Below are 23,116 nucleotides of genomic sequence, written 5' to 3' on the forward strand. Positions count from 1 at the left end.
AGAATAAAACTTGATAGTATTTGGAAATATTTGTGTTATATCAGAAGAGGCTGTCTTCATAATACCGTGTCCATCTTTAATGGCACAAATAAACTTAGAGGGCTCCTGAATTTTCAGTAATCAGGGCAACATGCGGCCAGCTTTATTGCTGAAATAAAGCAGCGGGTATCTGACATGCTGTAAGGACATTAAAGCCCTGCTATGCAATAAATTGTTAAATGCTATTTGAGTGGCTTTATATTGGTTTAAGTAGGGATCTGGATTCACATCTGATAATTTGTTTTTTTTAAATCCTAAGCTATCTTTCTAATTTTATAATTTCGACATTCATCTGTTTATGCTTATGGCTAATGTAACTAATCATATTGCCACATAGAACAACTTTCGCTGTTTCCCAAAACAGTATCAGTTGGTCCAAGTGTTGGCCATTAAATTCCATATATTTGTTCCATTTTTCTTGTAAAAAACTTGGGAATTCAGGGTCTGAATTTAAATTTAGGGGCATTCTCCATTTTCCCACTCGTGGTTCTCCCACTGCCATCGATGCCCGTTTCCGGCAGTAATCTAATATAATTAAATGATCTATGGAAACCGCAGAAAAAATGAGAAAATATTTCCTTAGAAACTAATAAATAATCTATTCTGGATCTAGATGGATTGGCCCGAGCTAAATGTGTAAATGCTCATTCTCCTGAGTGGAGTACCCTCCTTAAATCTAATAGATGGAGATGCTTGCACAAGAAACACGGCCTTTCTTGTCACTTAAAAGTTGACCTCCTAGAGACGGTTGTCTATCCAAGGCGAGGACTATAATGCAGTTTAGATCTCTGCCCTGGAAAATCGGGTAATTGCCTAACTGAGATATTATTGAAAGTAACTTGTTAAAGAAAGAGTGCATATAAACACTGGGGGCATAAACTGAAAGCAGCATAACCATAATTCCCATAAACTCCCCTACCAATATTAGGTACCTCCCCCCAGGATCTGTAATGCCTTTATGCAACTGAAAGCTTATCGCTTTGTGAAATAAGATAGCAACCCTGCAACTTTTAGAGGTACTAGCAGCGTGAAATACCTGTGAAACCCACCGTTTTCTCAACTTAAGGGCCTCTATTTGAGTTAGATGTGTATCTTGAAGAAAGATAACCTTAGCTTCAAGCTTAGCTAGCCTAGATAACACTTTTTCTCTTTTGAGTGGTGTGCCAAGCCCTGCCAAGTTGTATATGACTAAGTCATATGTCATCTTTCAACAAAATTAAATGGTATTTCCACAGTAAACAATACCAAAAGGTGATATCTCCGTTGCATTAGGAGCTGAAATAGTACCCACAGGAAACATGTCCAGCTTCTCAAATTACCCATCTTGTTTCCAGGAAAAGTTTACCATTGCTGTCCAGACACCTTGTAAACTTAAACAGCTAGCATCAGGACCCTCCCTTTCCAGCCCAACCCCCCTCCCACCTCCAAATCAGCTGAGTAAACATACGGGTTAACTTAACATGCTTAAATTATGTATCCCTTCCCCCCCCCCAATTAACCAACCCCTCCGGAGAGAGTATGGAGTCAATTAGCAATGTGACATGCTCAGCAGCCTCCACCAACTGACCATGTATGGCCTTCCTTGCCATTGTTTATATTTTAGCGCCCCTTTACCTGAACAGGAATTTTACAATGTAAATTAACATGAAGGAGAAAACAATGCCCCAATATCAATCTCATATCAGAATCTTAAGCTAAATTCTAAAGGAATATTCCCTAATTCAGCATTGTGCCTGAGCAGTTTTTTTTAGAGGCAAGAACTCTTCTTCAGCTAATCGAGCTGGACTCCTTGGGAGATATCTTCTGCACATATTCCATTGCCTCGGTTGCTGACTCGGTTTGGGTCATTCCTTGATGCCAGATCCTCAACTTGGCAGGGTAGTTCAGGGAAAGCAAATGTATTTGGTCACCAAATTCGAGCAGACCACTGAAAAGGCTTTTCAGAGCCCTGAAACTCTGGCTGAAAAGTCTTGAAAAATCAATACCTTCTTGTTCTCGTAATGAAATTCACACAACTTGCGATAATGATGGAATATTGCAGTTTTATGCATATAATTTAATAGTCGCCAGATTACAACCCAAGGTCTTCTGCCATCTGAACCATCGGATTTGAGGCCGAATCTATGGGCCCACTCCATGAGGCCTGCCGAAGTTGCTTACAGAGATGGAATTAGAGAGGTCAGCCAGTTTTCCAACACTTTGACTAGCTCTCCTTCTGGAATAGATTCTGGAGCTCAACAAATCTTAAGTTGTTTTTCCTTGCCTGATTTTCGAGGTCATTGAGCTTCTCATTCCGGGCCTTCACAGCATTCTCAAGTTCTATTATGTGGCGTTCAAGGTCTCCTATGCCATCTTCAGCAAGAGAGATTCTTCCCTCTACCTACTCTATTTGGGTGTCAAACTCCCCCATCATCGTTCTCACCTCAGCAATTTGTTTGGATATTTGATATAACTGGGCATCAAGGGCAGTTATAACTGCCTGGGAGATCTTGTCTTTCAGGGGCTGCTTCTGGCAGGTCGAGGGGAATGGCAGCCATCTTAGGTTCTGAGGGATTGGCTTTTCTTTATCCTTTTGAGTGTTTTCATAGTCATAATATTGCCCTTGACACTGAGATGAGGCAGGAACAGCTGGAGGATCTGAAAGATATCATTAATCGTCAGGGGGGGGGGCTTTGAGAGCAGTTCTAAATGACCAAATAGAGGGGCTGCTGGAGCTTGACTTTCCTCCATCTCATCGAGCCCACCACATCATGTGACTCCTCCACCTGAAACAGTTTCATGATGCACAATCCACAAACTTTTTCTATTGAAAAGAAATCAATAGAACTAGGGGTCACATAATGAAACTCCAGGGAGATCGACTTAGAACCAAAGTCAGGAAATATTTCTTCACAGAGAGGGTGGCGGATGGCTTGAATGCCCTTCTGGAAGAGGTGGTGAAGACAAAAATGGTGAAAGATTTCAAAGGGGCATGGGATAAACACTGTGGATCCTTAAAGGATAGAGGATGAAAATGAAGAAAAGAGTAGAGATGTGCATTGTTTTTCTGACGGATGAAAATATTGTACGATATTTTCTAATCTGTCAAGTATCGGTGGGACCCCGAAAGCGATAGGAAAAACCCACAAAATTTTTGTGTGGTTTTCTTATCGTTTTTTTGTTTTTTTTTTGGTGGGGGGGGGGGGAGAAAGGGCACACAGAAAAAAAAAACCCAAACCCACCCTGACCCTTTAAATCTAATTATTTAGAATCCCCCACACTCCCAACCCCCCTAAAACTTTCCTAAAGTTGTGAAATAATTCCAAATATTGCATAATAAAGGCCAAATATTGTGCGATAAGGCTGTATCGCCCCAAAGTAAACGACCTCCAAGTTAGTACCATTTAACACCACACTCTGTTGTCTCTCTTAATGAGTTTCTAATCCAATTTACAACCTTAGATATCACACTTATGCTGCTCAGTTTATTTGAGCTTTCTATATGGGATAGAATCATCTAAAGCTTTGCTGAAATCAAACTATAGCACGTCCAGTACTACCAAACTAGGTCTCTGCTCACCCAGTCTAAGAAATTGATAAGATTTGTCTAACAAAATCTTCTTTTGGTTAATCTATACTGATTTTGATCCTGCAACCCACTGGATTCAAAATGCTTTGCTGTGCTTTTCTTCAGAAGAATTTTCATTTATTTTCACACCACTAAAGTCAGCCTAACCAGCTTTTAATTTCCAATTTCTTCCCTATTACCACTTTTATATGAAGGGATAAAATCTGCCCTTCTCCAGTCTCACACATCCACTCTAAAGTAGGGGTATTTGTTTTGAATTCAACAGTAAAAATGGGAATGATATGCTTGTGAATTATATTCTGCTTTGAATTGAGCTGATAAGGCTAGAAATCAAATTGAAATAAAATGGTTTTATTAGGACAATAAAGTTATTATACCTAAAACTGTAGCAAGTCTTTTCTTCAATAATAGCCTGCCTCCTCAGTTTTCTAGGAGTCATTATACAAGGCACGGCTGCCCACCGTCTCCCAAATTATTAATTTAAGTCTTCTGTTTGTCAACTGCTCCATTCAAAAGACCCCCTTCTCTGGAGGAGAGAGAGGGGAGAAATTCAAATAGCTTTAACCTAATTCACCAGAAATATGTTTTTATTTTTTATGAAAAGGAATTTGTAGAACATTTTTTTTTCATGAAAATGGTGATAGATGAATGGAAGATTTTGCTGGAGCAGGTAATCAAAACTAAAATAGGAACAGACTTCAAGAAACTTGTAATATGCATCAAATGATCCTAAGTTTACAAAACAGTTAAATGAAAGTAGGAAAATGATCTAGCAAAAGCACAGCCCATGGGGATAACTGGGTTGGTATCAGCAGATTATAACTTGAGAATAAACTTGAAAAGAAGAACTCTAGCCAGGTTGGTCTAACAGGCTACAAATTAGGAGCTCGCTCTTCTGTGTTTGGTAGGTGTATCACAGCTGAGTCTGTTTAGCAGGCTGCATAGAACTAATAGTAATGAACTACACTTAGACTATATTCAATCAACCAAAAAAACATACGAATGGAGTCCCAATCACAATGGGCCCAATATTCAAATATGACTTATTCAGCTTAGTTACAAGGGATATCCACTGTGGCATGCCTATGTCGCTGAATATCCGGATATAAGCAGCTACTTAGCCAGATAAGTTATGTATATCCAGCTAAGTTAAACCTACACATTTGCAGGTCTATCTTAGCCAAATATGTTATCTGGCTAAGGCTGAATATCACCAGTTAGCCAGATAACTTATCCAGCTAATAGTACAGCCCCGATCCGCTCATTGCTCACCCACGAATTGAGCAGCTGAGAGATTGCCGGATAAGTGAATTATCTTGCTATCTACTTAGCCACTGAATATAACTGGATATTCAGCGGCCCATTAGATAGCCAAATAAGTCCTATTTATCTAGATTTCGAGCACAGAATGCACTTTGAATGTCAGGCCATAATGTGTTAAATGTATTAAGACATGTGATATAATTACTAAGGACAATATACAATTATATCAATAAAGCTGCAACTCCACAGAGACCAGTTAATGGAGCATCATTTGGAAGCCCATGAAGACCTAAGAGGCTAGATTTTCAGGCTGCAGCCATGATTGGGTTGGCAGCTATTTAAATTATTAGAAAGCATTTTGATTAGACCTGGATGGGTGATGGGTATAAAACTAAATAGAGGATTCTGAATGCTCATCTATCCAGGATGATAGAGAACAAATGAGGAGGAATGAAAGAAAACTCATGGGTAAGGACTGATATCTTTCATGCAGTCACAACTGGGGTATATTCTTAGCCGTGTGAAGAGGAGTAAATGAGAGGACTGCATGGTGCATTTGTTCTTTTTCTGCTGTTTTCTACTGTATTGCAATGCTACCTCCAAATTGGGTCTCATGATTTAAGGTGCCATCTTTAGAGGTGGTTGATGAGGATGGTGTTTGTGATGCATATGGTGATTTGGGATAACATGAAGAGGAGGATGGGTAAAGCATGAAAGAAGGGAATGAGAGAAGGAGAGAATGCAGAGTTGAGGTTTTATCTACCTTATAAATGGGCTCTGACCGACGGCCCACAAATGCGTAGTAGAGAGCAGCTCTAGCTCGCATGCGCGGGTGAGCACGTTGGTCAGAGCGGAGCATGCCCGAAAAAAACAAATGGCGCTGGGTCCTTAGAAGCGGCAGTGGCGGCGAGGTGCAGGAGCGGGGGGGGAGCAGTGGCGGCGACGACGATGACGACGAGCAGGAGTGGCGCGCGAGGGAGGGAGGGACACCCCTCCCCCCCGGAGATATTCCGTCTGCCGGTTGTGGATGAGCTGAGGGGAGGGAGGAGAGAGTGAGGTGAGGGGAGGGGGGAGTGAGGTGAGGGGAGGGAGGAGAGTGAGCTGAGGAGGGAGTGAGCTGAGGGGAGAGTGAGGGGAGGGAGGAGGGAGTGAGCTGAAGGGAGGGGGGAGGAGAGTGAGCGGAGGGGGGAATGAGAGGGAGGGAGACTAGGGGGAGGGAGGGAGGGGGGAGAGAGTGAGCGGGGGAGACTAGAGGGGGGAGGGGAGTGGGAAGGAAATGGACCGAAATTTTTTTTTTAAATGTAGCCCATTCTTACGGGCTCAACGGCTAGTAAGGGGATAAATGGTAGAGATGTGCTTCGGGTAAAGATTTTGTGTTGGGCTTTGTTTCCGGCCCCCCCCCCCCCCCCCCCGCAGGAATTTCATTTTTCCCGTGGTTCGAGTTTTGTTTTTTTTTTTCGGGGGCCCCGAAAAAACTCCTGTTAGTGCTCACTAACTCAAAAATGAATTTTTTCTGAAATTTCGGAAAAAAATCAATCATTTTTTGGTTCTCCCAAACCATTCCAAATAGGCAATTTTATGACATTGCCTAATTCAGGAAAAATGATTGCACATCCCTAGTAAATGTTTAATCTATATATAAAATACTTTAAGTGAATATTTCTTTTCTTTTTTTTGACCCAGTAGTTCTTCCATTTCCCATTTTTTCAACCTGCTGAATTGGAACCAGTTCTGGGATTCTCTCTCCATGAGCCTTCCTTTTGCAACTTTCCAGTAGTTCTCATCCCCTCTATTACAATAGACTCAGCCCTCCTACTGTTCCTAGACTGATAATTGCAGCAACAGTACTGAGGCCAGCAGCCTACTGATGCCGGGTTCTAAATTCAGCTACTAGGTTTCACCCTTAAGAATAGCTTTAACTCCCTATCACCTCCCCAGGGATGTGAATGCTGCCTCTGCGCCATCCCATCCCACGTTGGGGAAAGATTGATCCTGAAATTAAACAGGGGATATGACAGTGCATAGCACTGCCTCTGATCTATTGGGCAGCCAGAAAGCACATATTTGTATTATGTTGTTGCAGGAGGGAATGGATTTTTTTGTAATATAAAATGTTTCAGCATTAGTTCCACCACTGGAATATTTTTATGTACACTGCTATATTGTACATAGCCAGAACTAACCATAGAATACAAAAATGCACTACAGAAGCATGTCTCAGTTGTTAGAAAACTACTGTATGGATATTCTTAGCTTTTATTCTTCAACTCGTGAAAATAATGACCCTGATTCATAATTAGATGGCAGAGGAGGACTGGCACAGTATTTTAAAGCCTTTCATCTCTAGCTGATCAGTTCAGGTCTGATTCAGGTTGATAGAGATCAAAGCTGTTTGGTGATCTATGTGAAATGAGTTGGTGGTCTCAGTTCAGTTCCAGTTGAGTAGCTGCCCATTACGCTAATTAAGCACTATTACAATTTGGTACTAATTAAAACCCTTTTTTGATCATCTAAACAGAGAGACTGAAGAGTGAATAGATTTTTGGACTGAAATATTCTTTCATCTGTAGGGTTGCTCTCTCCAGATAGAGTTAAGGCAGATTGAAAGGACTGCATTAAAAAATCACACACTGCCATTAGCCATGCTGTACCTGTTATGAGAATAAAGGGAGGACTTCAGTTTCTAGTAATGTCAATCCAGCATCCTTCATGAGAGCTAAAATCAACATAGTAATAAATCACCAGTGTTAGATTTGTGTTTCTAAATTCAAGGACAAAATAGCACAGCTTTATATCCCACTGGGATATTAATGCTGCTGCAAGGCACTCTTGGCACAATTTCTTCAGTGATTGTAGTGCAGACCGCTTTAAGACATCACCGCCTCCTCTTCTGGCATCAGCATCAGAGCAGTCCTGAATGGGTACATACTAGTTTGGCAGCTGCAAAGCCCAGGTGCCACGCTTTGGAATCCATTAAATGTAACAGCAACATCTGGGTGTTTGGCCAGTTTCCTAGATAACCTCATAGACCCCCAGTGTGGATTATAGCGATTGCATTTTTTTTTTTTTTTTGCATATTGAACTGTACATCTGGAGGAAGGGGGATTTATATTTCTGGTGACTGAGAAAGGAAAAGGTGTGAATGAACCATTTGAACTTCCCTATTTCAGTTTGCATTACCATTAACCCATTTAGTGTTAAAGAGCAACCCATCCCCAAAATAGGGGTGGGGAGGCCACAGCCACGGCAGTGCTCAGTTTCCAGACACCAGAGGTGGATCAAAGGGAGAGGTAGAAGCTGGCGGTGTGCAATATAGGTGTGTGCGAACCACCATCCAGCCTTTTCTGCTGGTGTTTTTTGGGTATGAATTTACATCCTCTACTTCCCTCCTTCCACCTTCCCCCTGCTTGTGGCCTACCTTGATCCTATCCTGTTCTTCGATGGAGGCCTTTGGCCTCTTCATGCATCTGTCTTTCATCAGATAAGACTAGACTAGTGGTGGGGGAACCTTGCTGTTTCTAGGATGCTCCCTTCTCCATGGTGCTCTGCCGTTGGGAGCATACCAGCTGTCAAGCAAAGCAGCCTGGGCCAGACATGTGACTGGAGCTCAGTTTCCAGTAATGTCAATCCAGCATCCTTCATGAGAGCTAAAATCAACATAGTAATACATCACCAGACATGTGACTGGAGCTCAGTTTCCAGTAATGTCAATCCAGCATCCTTCATGAGAGCTAAAATCAACATAGTAATAAATCACCAGCTTCTGAGGGTCAGGGATCTGAGGTGGTCTGTGGGCTTTGGGTCCAGTTTTGCTATTTTCTGAACTCTGGACCTCTTTTGTATGACTGTAAGGGACCTGCTGATACAGGCAACTACTCAGGTGAATAACCTGTTAGCTTAATTAAAAAAAAAACAACAACTATTTGCCAGTTTGCTCTGTGCTGCTGGCAGGCATGTTCTGGCTGTGACCCTTGACCTTCTTGTTCTTGGGTGGTCGCTTCCTCTCATTTGGCCACATCCTTCCCCAAGCTCTCATGTGTGGTTGTTTGGCCTCTGTGGTGACGGGAGGGTCGCTACTCTTGGTTTGTGCTGTTAGCCTCAACATGCACCTGCCTGCCTTTCAGGCCTAGCTGCCTTTTCAGCTTGTGTGCCTTTCAGTTTGTGGCAGGATCGAGTCTCAGTTGGGCAGCCTCCTGTTATTACTGATGCTAAGCGGGTGCATGGGGGGGGGGGGGGGCCTGGGGCACGCATAAGATCATGTGTGCTCAGCCTGAGATGTTGTAGAGGCAGGGGAGTGAAGCCAATAGCATTCTTTTTCCAGCTCCAGTCCCCATCACACCTGTTTAGTGAGTGATTACCCAAGAAAATAAATAAAAAATATGGTGAGCCATGACACTGGAACTAGGCTAGGCCTCTGGTAAGTCACACCCTGACTATTTGCCTTGAGTCCTCTGCCTATTCCTACTAATGCAAAATGATGGTCACTGTGTTAGCGTGGTGTTTGTGAATTATTGATGACACGCAGATGGATTGTGTGGAGCAGCTGTTTTGCTGGGAGGACCAGAAGCAGGTACTAGGGTACAAAAGCCCCATGTGTTGGGTGGTCCTGTGCTCATGCCCACAGGACTGAAAAGGAGTAGAGCCCTTTTCACCCTCCCCCACTCCCGTTGCCCAAGGCTGATATGACAATGGTGGCAGAGCTCATGGGATTAAGAGCAATGGTCCTCAGAGAATTAAGAATTACGGCTGATATAGGACATGTTCCATGGGCATGTGTGATTATCATTGACACGATTGTGTGAGACAGAGGCTCATGTGACAGCATCTTTGGAGGCTGTTGAGGTTAGGCAAGCCCTACTTACCGCGCCCCCCCCCCCCCCCACACACACACACACGGTAACTAAGAAGCATTAAGGACATATCCCTTTTGAATTCTATGGGTGGAGACTGACATATTTACAAGCCTTGCTTCAGCATGAAAATTTTATATTCGGGGTTGGATGTTCTGCTTTGTGATAATTTGCATTCATTTCATACTATTTCCTTCTCAAGAGGTTAATGGGTTTAATTTGAGCACATCTAATGGGAATTAACCTCATTCTTTAGCCAGATTATAGTAGAATGATCCCAATCTCTCAAATTGATGACTGATGCCCTTCTTTAATACTGCACGGGGCAAAGGAAAGTTCCTTCTATAGTTACGTTGCTGTGCTTAGAAATAGATAGCTACTGCTGCTTATTATAAGAGGGTCTATGTTTGTATCCTCCTTCCATATTTTTTGCTGTCCATACACGTATCTTATTATTTTAAGGATCCTTGCTATCTACATATTCACAGAATGTGGACTAGTCTATCTGCAATGCCAGCTTTCCTTTGACTTGTTTTACATCAACCTTCTTATTGTTTGTAATGGGAATTGTGGTGGTTATGTTTGTGCTTGGCATACATATACAATCACTGGAGAGGCCATTCAATATGCTGCAGGATATGTGAGCAGTCATGTTGCTGAGGACTGGTGGATGCTTCCATAGAATCACCGGCACCAGTGCTATGGCTGCTTTTCTTTTCAAATATAGTACCATTTACCTTGGAGTACCATTTACCATGTTGCCACTCACATAATAGCTTCTGCAGAGGCTAGTATGCATGGTTGCCTTTCCAGTTAGGCATTTTTTCAATTTGGTGAGCCATTTACTTTGTAGTGTTGCTTCTTCTTCTTGCCAGCTAGTAGCACATATTGGACACAGCATGGGAGCTATGCTATAAGATTAAAATTTGAGCGCAGTCAAGAAGGCAGGCAAAAAAAAAAAAAAAGGAAAAAAAAAAAAAACCAGAAAGAAGAGTGGCATCAAACCCTAAAGGTGCAGAGTTCAGGGAATCACAAAGAGAAGAAACATCAAACACCAAGGCATAGAATATGGCATATTACAAATAGCACAGATGCATCAAAACCCCTAAGGTATGAAGTGTGTGTGTGTGTGTGTGTGGGGGGGGGGGGGATTGCAAAAAGCACAGGGGCAACAAAACTTTTTTAATATTATCTCTTTTGGAGGATAAAACAGCCCAGTACAGTGTTCTTATGACTACAACAAAACAGGTGGAGAACCAGATAAGAGGTAGATGGGAGGAAAAACTTTTTTTTCATTTTTTAAAAATAATTTTGGGGAAAAACATCCCCATATAATCAAGAAAGAAGCAGGGTAGGAGAACTAGGCTGGATGCAAGTGGCAAGAATTGGGAGGCATCAGAACTTCCAAGGTGGAGCATCAAGAACATGGCAGCCAGGCAGAGTAACAGCAAGATCCCCAAGGTGTAGCATCAGGAGCAAACAGCTGGGCAGAATATAAGTAAGATCCCTAAGATGCAGCATCAGCAGCAAGGCACCTAGGAAGGCAGCAGGATTCCCAAGGTGTAGCATCATGGCATAGCAGCTAAGTAGATTGGAAGCAAGATGCATCAGAGGCATGGCAGCTAGGCAGAGTGATAGCAAAATCCTTCAATATACTTTGGCATCTTGCTACTCACAAGGAAAGTTTGGGAAACACAGCAAAATCAGACTGATATTAAAGAAGACTTTCCATGAAATCTGGCATCACCTTAGAATGATGAGAGCTCACAATATCAGTGGACTCTGCAGACATAGGACTGGCTCTGGACTGGAATCTGTGAATGCTGGGAGGTGGCAGGGATAGTTCCAGAAAAAAATAGTGCCAGGGCTCAAAGAGTGCAGAGCAGGGAAGTGATCCAAAGTGGTAGAGCAGGGGAATCACAGATTGAAAGGTTAGGAAGCCTAACAGCTGAGGAGGGGTGGGAATCGGTGAAGGGGTGGGTGAACCAAGCTTGCAGAAGAGGGTAGCTGGCTAAGGAAAGTTGGGGAGAATCCTGCTGGGGAATGCAGGGATGGGAAGGATAAATGGAAGGGGAACAGTGGATTGGTCAGTGGGAAATGGGAAGCAGAACATTCTGAAGGGATGCAGAGAGTATAAAATTCAGAGTATTCCCATGCAGGAGGGGGGGAATTAAGAAAGTAGTGAAGTAAGAAGGAAAGAGGGAAGGTAGGTTAGGAGAATGAGAGAAAAGGAAAGTTGAGAAAGTAATTTGCTGGCAGGAGAGGGACGAGACAGTGATGTGGATGGGTTTTTGGTGGAATTGGGGGATGGAGCAGGAGGGAGCAGACTGGGGAGGATGAGCAAAGCCTGAGAAAAAGAATGAATTGTGGAACTTTGAGTGTTTCCCTGGCTTTTATTTTGGCCACACAAGTCTTTCTCATGTTCATATTTCCTGCTTCTCTCTGACCTTTTACATACAGGCTGGTCAGTCATATTCATAACCCACTGTGTTCCGTTTTCTTCATTTTTTGCTAAGGGCACTGTAATTTATGTTGAGATCAGCACCCTCAATCATTTTCAAAAATTGTCTCCTGTGGCTGCCTCATCACTACTCAATCATGGTGCGTCAAGGGGCGATCTATACTCATGTTTCTAGTGAGAGGACTTGAATGGGTGACTGCTGATCACCTAGCCTCTGCAGCATCAGATAGAATTCTAGCAGGTTCCAACATCTTGAATGAGCCACTTATGAGTCTTCCCAAATTTTTCACACTTCTCATGAAGAAGCTGCCCACCGTTCATGCTGTGATAAACATACCCTTCTATTTTCCATCATTTCTCTATTTAGTCCTCCAGGATTGTAATCCTGTGATCCTTGGGTCCCTGACTCAGAGTATCCCTTACTGCCAGGTGCAACAAATTTTCAAATGAATAGATCCCTGACAGCTCCCATCTTCCACTGCTCTTATCTTATTTGCATCACAGTTTGTCACAGAAAGAAAAAAAAAAACCTTAGATGTTTCTAGTCTAACTACCATCCCTCCAGCATCTTTCATATGATACATAGGGGCTATCCCTTATTACCTGAGTGTATAGCAAAACCTACCTGCATTCTGATACTCTTTTCCTGCTAGAGCTGCTGTCTGCACCTGCCTTGGACAGTTCCCACCAACATGACATTAGGGAGAGGTAGGCATGCATAGCATTTGTGCTGATTCAGATGTTGCTGGTGAAATGCAGACTACTCCCCTCTGCCTTGGCAGCTGTGCCTGCATGTAGCTATGGCAGTGATTGTACAGAGTAGGGATAACTTGTCTGTTGAATGTAGTCCTGTAGGACACTTTGCAATTGAAGCTTAAAAGGTGCAGTAGACACTTAACTCCATGTTCCCCATTATCTGCTGGGGTTGGTCATCAAGGGCAATCATTTTCCTGATGCACCTCATAACTACTTTGGATGCTGCCTGCCTCTTGCCCCTGCACAGTGATACAGAACACCACCTCATTTCTTCTTTGGTGTTTAGCCACCCCAAATCCATGGCAGGGGGCTTCTGGCCAGCCACCTGACTGGTGGAAGGGGCTATGTGGTTAGCTTGCAGAAACATATTCGCCCTTTTAACCCTTTCACTACAGCTTCTGCTTTGAGCATTAAAGGAGGTCCTCAGTCTAGTATTGCCACTATCCTCTGATGTCAGTGTTCACAGGTGGTATTTATTTAATTGTGCTTCATGCCAGCATTTGACATATGCCCCAATACCTTACCATGACCGTGGGGTTGAGGTTTGACCATGAGGAAGAATGTCAGAAACATTGCTCACATTCTCTACCTGCACTGCTTTCTCTTTCTAGGTGGAACTCCATCAGTATATTCTACACCCCCCCCCCCCCCCACACACACACACACACACACACACAATCTCACTAGAGGCTATGATGCTACTGACTAGAGCTCCCAAATTCTTTTTGACTCTTTGATATCATCTGATTTAAGGAATCTGAGACAATTCTTCCTCAGAATCAGTTTTTGAAAATACTGCTTCCATTAATTCAGAAGCAGTAATTATGAAGGCTTGCAATGCTGGTTTTAGGTGTGGCACTTTTGCTGTTCCTGTCCTTGATTTTTCCCTTCTAATACTAGCCACTAATGGCTCTTCTCCATTTTGTCCCTTCTACAAAGCAAGAGGAAGAAGAATAGGAAGTGGTGACACATGTTCTCCCAATTTTAATTTCTTATGGCTTGAGTTGATTTCCACTCTTGGTTTTTTTACATCTAAAAATATGTCTGAAGTTTAAGGGCAGGACTCCCTTTTCTCTCAGTGTTATTATTAATTGTGCTTCTGAAAGTCTGAGCTGGCTCTTCTCCTGATAGTTTTCTCTCATTGCCATCTCCTCACCTCTCTTTTCTTTGAAGTGGCATGATGGAATTGAAAGTGGCTACTGCATGTTTTGAGATACTGTATTGAGATACATTTTTGAGATACTGTACTACTCAACAGTACCACTGTAACATCAACTGAGTGTCACTCTGTCAACTTAACAGTGATCACTTCAACTTGTAGCAAGTACCGATAACTTGCCAGAGCTAGCAGCTTGCTAGTGGCACAAACTCAGGAGGTCATTTACTAAAGTACATTACCACTGATAAATATACCATGGGATTGAGGAAGCTGCAGTATTTAGAAATGCAGTTTTGGGAATTGAGTGGTATGTTCTATGGATATGCTTTTATTAGATAAAATGCAACAAAAGAAATCATTTTTGTTTCATTTGTGGATCTCCAAAATGAATGGAGGTGCCCACAAATTTAAACAAACTTTTGTTTCATTCATTTATGTTTCCCATTTAAGTCTATGGACCATTGAAATGTGCTGCAGTGAGTAGCCCTGGATTTGTCAATAGGCACCCATTTCGCTTGTGCCTAGGATAGCAAACATTTAGGGGCTGCAGACTTGCTAAGATTTTCTGCCTTCCAGCTCTACTTAATATTATTCAGCAGAGAACAACCCTCTACTACCCTGTAAGAAGCACTTACAGGAGGTAGGAGTATGAAAGCACTGATAATACCTACAGGCAGCAAAATCCTGAATCCACCCCTTGCAGTGAAACTGATAGCTATAGCAACCAACCAATGCCTATGTGAGGTACAACCCAGACCAAAACTGAGCCAGGAAAAGAAGGTAAGTAGATAGGATAGAGGACCAATCATGGTGAAATATTGTTTTAACCAGCCCATAGTTGGCATCTGGATCAAGTGATGCAGTCTCCAACTGAAAGATCTGAAAATGTGCAAAGAAACTGCATTTACTCTGCTGGATTTTGCAGTGATTGGTTGTACATTCAGATGCTCTCGGAATAGAAGACCGGCTTTAAGAAGGCATTGGCAAAATGTTTTTTCTGACTGTCACTGCTGTCTGTTAACAGGGACATAGGTAGTGGAATGGTAATATAGATACAATGAAAACTGACCTTTTATACCTTTCTGACTGTACTGCATTGCCTATCTGTAGAAAAATCATAGTGAATAGACATGCACCCTTGCCAGCCTAGTTTATTCTCTCTCTGATAATGTGTTTAAATGAAGTCAGTCAGCAGTGCACACATATACATTGTGTATGTGTGAGAGAGTCATTTTTGAAGCTACTATGAGGGATCACTCTAGAAAGACAGAGGTGGATGTCCTATTTACTAAGCAGTTTTTCCATAGATATAACATGGAAGAAAACCTTTGGTAAATGACTACTTGAGTTTGTGCCACTAGCAAGTTGCTAACCCTCAGGCCGATACAGTAAAACCCTTTGGAAAGCTGGCGCTCTGAGGTGAGCGCCCGCTCTCCCAATGCACGCACAGGCCACTCTCCTGTGCACGCGATTTAGTATGCAAATGAGGGTCCACGGTAAAAAGAGGCGCTAGGGACACTAGCGCGTCCCTAGCGCCTCTTTTTTGACAGGAGCGGTGGCTGTCAGCAGGTTTGACAGCTGACGCTCAATTTTGCCGGCGTCAGTTCTCAAACCCGCTGACAGCCATGGATTCGGAAAATGGACCCCGGCATAATTGAGCGTCCGTCTTCCGACCCGTGGCCATGGGCCGATTTTAACTTTTTTTTTTTTTTTTTTAATTTTGGGGCTTCCAACTTAATGTCGCTATGATATTAAGTTGGAGGGTGTACAGAAAAGCAGTTTTTTCTGCTTTTCTGTACACTTCCCCGGCGCCGACAGAAATTAACGCCAGCCTTTGGGTAGGCGTTAATTTCTGAAAGTAAAATGTGTGGCTTGGCTGCACATTTTGCTTTCTGGATCACGTGGGAATAACTAATAGGGCCATCAACATGCATTTGCATGTTGTGGGAGCTATTAGTTTGGGGGGGGGGGGGGTTTGGCCATGTGTTTTCGATGCACTATTACCCCTTACTGTATAAGGGGTAAAGCTAGCGCGTCGAAAACGTGCGGCCAAACCCGGGCTAACATTGCACTCCATTCTGTTCTTAATTATTAAGGTGTTCCAGACATGCACATAAGGGTTAAAACTTCATTCTGCATAAAGACATTCAGTTAATTAGCAATCCTTGCAGCTATACGCTGGAAAATTGGTTAACACCCCCCCCCCCCCCCCCCACCACTGCTGGTTACTTACATGGAAATTCCTTACCAGCTATCTATTTGTAGGCTATTGGCTTAAGTGGCTGATGACTTGCTCACTTCTCTGGTGCCATCTTACCTCCTGTTTATCACTTGCTTTTCTCCAGGCTGGCTGCCTTTCAACGTTCTGCTTCCATTTTCTTAATTACCTCTGTGGGGCTCCCCAGGCCATGTCTGTATTAAAACAACACCTTCCAAAAGACTTTGCTCCAGAATGGCATTTTTCCTCTCTGATTTCTAGAGTTCCTTCTAATGGTCTGGTGTCTAAAATCGATCCACTTTTAAGACCAAAACAGACAATATGAAGCGACTTCAAAACTCTGATCTTAAGCATCAACATATTAGAACAGTCATGCCCAGAGTCGCTGAGATCTGGTAAACTATATTTTAAGCTAGAATCTCTGATTCATTTCTGTTAGAAGGAAACCAGCACAGGCATGGGTTTTTTTTTTTTTAAATGTACATGTGCTCTTTAGCCTCCACTCAGCTGTCCAAAGAGATAATGACATGTTCAGTATGTTTTAGATTGTGTGTCATGGTATATTTGTGGTTATATAATTAGATTTTAATGCTATTGGATCTTGCTTTTTGTTTGTTTATTTTTTTTTCGAGGTTCTGTTTGTGTCTGCTGTTTTCTATGATTTTTATGCTTCTTTAGTTTGTTAGGTTCATTATTATTGCATTACCTCTTTGTGTTATGTAATCTACCTTGGGCATTTCTTTTTTTTTTTGGTAAGATGGAAAAATGTAAATAAATGAAAGTATGTGATCGCTTTTAGCACCTGCACTTTTACATTTGCTAATTTTCAAAAAGAATCCATGTGGGTGTATAGTTTGTTTCTGAAAATGTGTGTTCCATATGTACACGTTATTTTAATATTGCTCTAATATAGATGTTTTTGCTTTAATTACTGAACTTTTTCTGTATGAGAGGAAAACCTTGGGCATCTCTCGTGGGTGGCTCAAGAGGGCCCGGGAAAAATATACACCCTGGAATCCTCTAACCATCACGACAAGATAGCGGCCATTCAGTAGAAGGCCACTAAAATAGCGCATGGACTACACTGTAAGCCAGACAGAATGAGAGAGGGAGCTAAATATATATCTGCTAGGAGAAAGGATAATACATACATTTAAATATCTAGGAAGTTTCAGTAAAGCAACAGAAGGAAGCATCTTTCATAGAATGAAAGGTTCAAGGAGAAGGGGTTATCATCTGAAGCTACTTCTTCTCAAGCTTATCCACCAGTCATATTTCTACCCACAGAAGATGACAATATTTCATCCCTCATGAGGTGTCCTCAGAAAGATCCTGTACAGTGCAGGGGTGGTCCTCAAGCAGTGGGTGGATCCAAAGGTGTTGCCACAATCCCAGGTCTCACGTCTGGTAGAGTGTCTCCATTCTATGAAACTGAAGGAAGGAAAGCTCAAAAGGCATGCAAGAACATTTTTTGGGGTTTTTTTTTGTTTGTGCTGAGTGTAATAGACATCTAGATCAGCCGTCCTGCAGTGGCAGAATTCAGGTATGGGTTAGACAAAGGGTCCATAGTGGTGGAGGGAGGGAAGGAGAAGACCACAGATCCTGTGAGACCTGTAACAAGACGGTAAGCAGACCGGATGAACTAAAATGACCCCTTTTCTGCAGTGTTTTCCATTTCTATGCTTGCTTCCTTGTTTAGGTCAAAACTTCTCTTCCCCCTGAGGATTCAGCAAGAAAAGTAACAAAAGTCCTCCCACAACTTGCTCTATTAAGTAAAATGGAAGGCAAAACATCAGATTCTTGGTATTGAGCCGGGAAAGCTTTGCTAAATTACTCCTCTGAGAAAGATATAAAAAATATTTGTCAACTTTGATCGTATATATAGAAAATCACCATCTAAAAGTTCACTTAGCTAAGCTGCTAGTCTTTCATCTGCTGTCTCTTGATATTTTGCTTCTGCCTTTGGATGTAATCCCAGCACTTTGATGTTGTTAGACTTCCGTTTGTTGCACAGTGCATCATTCTCTCTCTGCGGTGACGTATCACCTCTCGCAAACCTGCAGACTGCAGCATCGTTCATATTGAACTGTGCTTTTAATATAAAATGTGTGTGGGGGGGGGGAGCAATTTCAAAATTTCCCGTGGAGCTTGCAGGCTCATAGGTGCCGTGTACCTGGGGATGGGCAAGTTAATTTTCTGAGCACACTCCCTGTGGATGTTCCCTTTGAGATTTGGAGAATGGTGGGGAAAATGGGTGCAGGCTTACCAAGGGACTTTGTACCTACTTTAAAGCAGGTACAAAGCACATGTAAGCATTTCAAAAAGAAATCCCCATGTGTACTTCGCTACCTCTCTCTCCAGCTCTGCCCCTTTTTGTTGCCTCTAAAAGAATGCACTCTAAATAAAAAAAAAACATGCATCCTTACAACTAAGGGAAGAACAATAATTCTTACCCTAGGGAATGTATCTGGCTAAGTGCTTAGTAAACCAGACAAATTTCTTTGAAAATTGCCCTTGGGGAGGGTAATTATAAAAGCCATTTTTGTGGGTAAAACAGTTATTTCTGCATGAACACGGGCATTTTAAAAATTCAAGCAAGCCTATATCTGTAGGGCCTATGGGGCAGATTTTAAAAGACCTACATGTGCCGAGCCTATTTTGCATAGGCCCGGCGACACGCGCAAGGCCCCGGGGATGCACGTATGTCCTGGGGCTTGAAAAAAGGGGCGGGGTGGTCCAGGGCAGGGCGGGGGCATGGCCAGAGGCCTCCATAGGGCTGCTAGGCTGGGGGATCGCGCACCGGCACTTGGCCGGCGTGTGCAACCTACGCCTGCCGAGAGGCAGGCGCAACTTGCAAAATAAAGGTTAGGGGGGGTTTTAGGTGGGGCTGGGGGGTGGGTTAGGTAGGGAAAGGTGGGGGGCGGGGGCAGAAGGAAAGTTCCCTCCGAGGCCGCACCAATTTCAAAGCGGCCTCAGAGGGAATGGGGAAAGCCATCGGGGCTCCCCTAGGGCTCAGCGCGCGCAAGGTGCACTAGTGTTCACCCCCTTGTGCATGCCGACCCCGGATTTTATATAATGCACACGGCTGCAGGCACATGTTATAAAATCAGGCATACATTTGTGTGTGCCGGGTTGCGCGTACGTCTTAAAATCCAGCCCTATATGCACATACATTTACAGGCAGTGAGCAGAGATGTTCCAGGGGTGGGATATGTAATTACGCACGTACTTTCCATTTGAAGATTAGCCTGAAATCAGTGAATAAAAGTGCCTGCAGAGTTTTCACCAATGTGAGCAGTTACAATATTACCCTCAGAGTTACTTCACTATGGGGAACCCCTCACATGTTTACAATCTGCTCCCAACTTCTGGGTGGATTGTTGATCCTTTCCTTTGCTTTTCAATTAAAATGTCCACAAGATTAATCATCTTGTTTTTCTTACATGTGATTGTATGGCCATCAATAAATGATGAAAACTACTCTCACCAGATGTGTCCTCAGAGTAAGAAGACTGAACCAAAAACATTCCAGCTGTCTCCAGAGATAACATAGTTTTAGCTAACGTATTTAACAATTTTTGATTTGGATAGGGGGCCTGGATCTCTGAATGGGCCTTCCAAGACCATCCTGGATTGCTTAGTTCTCTGTGCAGGTTAAAATTACCAGTGGCATGAATTTCCTTGTGTCAAGATGGCTATCAGTGCAACAGAAGTGACAGATTATGTAGCTCCTAGACCCCCCATGTTGTACCATGACCCCCTTCATAGTCATTTGGCGAAAAATTGCAACCTGCCTGCCGTAAAAAGATACAGCTGGAGGGGTTGCATGTGGTGCAGCACCCTTAGAGTCTCATGAGAGTACAAAGCTGTAACTGAGGGTGGGGGCAAGAGGGGAAGCTGCCTAGTGTGCAAAGCCAAGGAATGAGCAGAGGAAGCCTCCTTTTATTTTGCTGTGTTCCGCGGTCGCGGCCGTCCGTGACCGCGTCCCCCTACTGACTGGGCCGGTGGGCCGCCATGGCGGCGTCGGGTAGAGCGTGAATGCTGAGGACTGTGGTCCTCTGCACACCGGTGCGGGCATCCGCAGGGGTCCCCAGGCTTGGGAGCCGTCCCTGCTCCCTTCTCGCGGCGTCGGGTGGCTTACCCCGCGGGCTGGGAATCCAAGATGGCCGTCGCCATCTTAGGCGCGAGGCCTCGCCTCCTCACTAGAATTAAAGGGACCTAAGCCCTTTAATTACCTACAGCTGCTTCCAATGAACTAGAGCAGAGGAAGTATAAAAGGAGGCTTCCTCTGCTCATTCCTTGACTTGGCAACATCCTTCGTCATCAGGTTTGCTTGATTCAGTGAGTTCTTGTACTTCGGATCCTTGTTCCTGTCTCGTCTTGGTGTTCCTGACTTCGGATTGGCAAGCGGTGATTCCTGATGTGTGACTTCGGACTGGCAAGCGGTGATCCCTTGGCATGTAACCTCGGACTGGTAAGCGACGACCCTCAGGCACTTGACCTTGGACTTCTTCTGGACCACCGTCTCCAAGAGCCCACCTAAGTCCCAGCGGCCCGAGTCCCTACAGGCTCCTCCCGGGGGGACCGCAGGCTTCCAGGGGTGAAGCTCCAGTTATCCCTTGCTCCGAACTCTCGTCTCCTTGACCTCTCAAAGGTCCACCTAAGTTCCAGTGGTCTGGGTCCCTACGGGCTCCTCCTGGGGGGACTGCGGGCTTCCAGTGGTGAAGACATAGCTCCTCTCCTTGACATCACGACTCTTCATCTACTTCTACAGTCGTCTCAGTCTCCAGTGCCGAGGGTCAGCTGGTCGCATCTTCTGTTCTGCCTCGCCACCCGACGGGAGAACCTATGGATCTTCCTCCTAAGGTACACCATCCTCCCGTTGGCCCAAGGGCTCAAAAGACTGAGCATAAAACCTTTGAGGGAAGAAATCCAAGAGTTGGCCGACAGGGGATGACAAGACAGGAAGAGTGGCAGTGCCCTCTTATCTTTCAAGGTAGAGGTATAGAAGGGTAAAAGTGAAAAAAGGACTGGGGATCAGAGTGGAGGAGAAAGGAGCGGTGGATTCAGGTTGAGGCTGGAAGGGCACAAACATGCTTGCCTGCCCTCGCCATAAAAATGCCTTTGTTATGCTGCTCAATCATATGGCAAACACATTTTCAAAAACAGAGGCCAAATCAGGATAAATGTCCTTTTACAAGAAAAAAAAAATGTATAACGAAAAAGAAAATGCTCTAAACAGACTTAGTCGCTAAAGCAAGAGCTGATGCGTGCTGGACTGACCAGAGCTTTCTTCTATCAGGAGGTTTATTTTCAGTAAAGATGCATCTATACAATTTACAAAATGCTGTACAACTAAACTTTACAATGCAAATCCCTGCCAAGCATTAAAGTGTGCAAGTAGGAAACAATTTTGTCTGTGATTGTTTTTATAGTTTGTTTTTTTTTTATCCTAGCAACAATTTGCACCCACTTTACTTAAAAATTGTTTGTATTGTTTGAGTGTGGAGGTATCAAAAAGATGTTTTTAAATTCCTTAAGTGCCTTGTTAGTTCCCACACAGCCTCTGGTCTATTTGGATATTATAAAAGGTTTGCATTTCTCTTATTATTCATGTACTCTCCTTTTGTTCTGTATTGTTTAACTCTGCTTGCATTGTAGAGCTTTTTTTTTGTTAGGCACCCTGGTTAAGGGTGCCAAAGAAATGCATGCATTCTTTATAAATAAATATGCATTCAGGTTTCTTTATTCAAGTCATATTCAGTTTGTATTAAATTGGATTTTGTATGATGATTCAGATCCCACTGTGTGTATTTAAGAGATTATATGTGAAATCATTTAGATTCATATTAGTACCTTTGAAGTACATATAACATAGGTATGTAAGCTGCATGTGCTCATGTATATGCTATGTTATAAAAGGTCAAGTAATCACCTATTTACCTTTCAGTGTACATTTTATTGCAGAAAAAAGCCATGGCACTTTATTTTGCCTCCAAGGGATTTGGGGGCTCAAGGTAGGGAGCTAATGTTTCAACAGGGCGGTCTTTGATTTTAAGGGGTTCACCCTCACACAGGTCATGTGTCCCCTTTAATTATTGAAACCCAAACAAGACAATCTGCTAGCTAAATATTCCTTATATTGCCATGGCCAGGAACAGGTGTAGTTCCTAGCCTTGGCAATGTGTGGAAGAATTTGCAGACAGTTTTGCCGTACAGGCAAATCAGGCAGTTTGCATCCATAGCAAATCTTTATCAAATGGTCTTTAATCTATGGTAAATACCACATAGTAGCAGATCATACTTACAGGGAGTGCAAAATAATGCTTTGCTCACAGAAATGACCCATTAGAAAATTGCATGAATGGAGTAAATTTGCACAAGAGACCGGGGTTCGAGTCCCGCTGCCGCTCCTTGTGACCTTGGGCAAGTCACTTTACCCTCCATTGCCTCAGGTACAAAAACTTAGATTGTAAGCCCTCTGGGGATAGGGAAAAACCTACAGTACCTGAATGTAAACCGGTGTGATATCTCAATTGAGATGGAATGTCGGTATATATGTAAAAAAAAATAAAATAAAATAAATTGTTACAATCCAAACCACAAAAAACAAAAAAACAGGCATAAACAAGTTGGGGGTATTCACTTCTCCATCGGTTGTGTGGAAAGCCATTCATCAAAAAATCGAATAGCAGGTTTAAGCAGGAAAGGCCAAAGAAAATACAGTAAATGTGTCTTCAAGAGTTTCCTGAAGTGCAGAAGATCATGCTCTTCCTTGAGAGCATCTGGAAGTTTGTTCCAT

The sequence above is a fragment of the Rhinatrema bivittatum genome, chromosome 1 (assembly GCF_901001135.1).
Source record: "Rhinatrema bivittatum chromosome 1, aRhiBiv1.1, whole genome shotgun sequence".
NCBI lineage: Eukaryota > Metazoa > Chordata > Amphibia > Gymnophiona > Rhinatrematidae > Rhinatrema > Rhinatrema bivittatum.